The 1,214-nt window shown below is 44.4% G+C and overlaps 1 protein-coding gene and 1 long non-coding RNA gene across 4 annotated transcripts in view; one reads left to right on the top strand and one right to left on the bottom strand.

Annotated features, from left to right (window-relative positions):
- LOC117170347 (neuronal acetylcholine receptor subunit alpha-7-like) overlaps window positions 1-1,214 on the bottom strand; it is a 1,604,403-nt gene that overhangs the window by 765,496 nt on the left and 837,693 nt on the right. The gene's annotated exons all lie outside the window — the stretch shown is intronic.
- Window positions 1-1,214, top strand: part of LOC117170349 — a 371,702-nt gene that overhangs the window by 219,891 nt on the left and 150,597 nt on the right. The gene's annotated exons all lie outside the window — the stretch shown is intronic.

Below are 1,214 nucleotides of genomic sequence, written 5' to 3'. Positions count from 1 at the left end.
GACCTATCGATGGCCTGGATTGATTATCGGAAAGCTTTCGATTCTACATCCCATAGACTTATCATTTGTCTTTTGGAAATCTTAAAGGTTCATCCGCAAATAATTGGATGCATAGAGAGATTGATGCCGCTTTGGAAAACCAGATTTACTATCTCATCTGGCAAAAATCTTGTGACAACTAACAAGGTCACGTTTCAGAGAGGTGTCTTTCAGGGCGACACCATGAGCCCACTCCTCTTTTGCCTTACATTATTGCCACTATCTCTAGCACTACGCCGTTCCGACGGGTACTTGTGCGGCAGACCTGCAGATCGAAAGTACAAGGTCACTCATGTATTTTACATGGACGATCTTAAGATCTGTACTAAAAACAGAGAGCAACTGCATCTAGCTCTGGGGATTGTCGGTCGATATACTAAGGAAATTGGAATGGAATTTGGGTTAGACAAATGCGCCGAGGCTTATTTGAAGTGAGGAAAACTTAATGGCATCCCTGAAGATCCTGAGCTCGTTGATAGAAGCGCCATACGACACCTTTGCGCTGGAGAGACTTATACATACCTGGGCGTGCCACAGAGCCGCATTCAGGATGTGACATCTATAAAGGATACTCTCCGAAGCAGATACAAACGTCTCATCCGACAGATTTGGTCTTCCGAACTGTCGGCGAGGAACAAAGTATCTGCAACGAACATCCTTGCCGTCCCGGTACTACTCTATTCATTTGGAGTAGTTCCATGGACGAAGAACGAGCTCAAATCTCTTGATATCGGGACAAGAAAGGTTATGTACATGAACAAAAGCATGCATCTTAAGTCTTCCGTTCCGTGACTGTACATCTCACGCCGTCAAGTGGGTCGCGGAATATTGAGTCTTGAATGTCTTCACAACAGGATTATTCTGGGTGCAGCACATAGATTTGCAAATGGAAGAGACCCTCTTCTTAAAATGGTCAGAAATCACGAGGAAGTAAGCAAAGGAGCATTTCTGTACAAAGCAGCGGAGGAGGCTGCTGAAACACTCGGACTTGACTTCAGTATTAGGGGTGAGCAAAATGCATCAAATCTAATCCATCTCGGGTACTCACTCCTGAAACCCCGCATTAAGAAAGTACAAGAGAAAAACTTTCGTGAACAGCTTCTAGATAAGAGGATGCACGGTATCTTCCACAGAAATGTGAAGGATCAGTCAATGTCTTGTGAGCTAATGTTTGC

The sequence above is a fragment of the Belonocnema kinseyi genome, chromosome 3 (assembly GCF_010883055.1).
Source record: "Belonocnema kinseyi isolate 2016_QV_RU_SX_M_011 chromosome 3, B_treatae_v1, whole genome shotgun sequence".
Lineage (NCBI taxonomy): Eukaryota > Metazoa > Arthropoda > Insecta > Hymenoptera > Cynipidae > Belonocnema > Belonocnema kinseyi.
The sequence above is the reverse complement of the archived record's forward strand: the minus strand, read 5'-3'. Positions and strand labels throughout refer to the sequence as shown.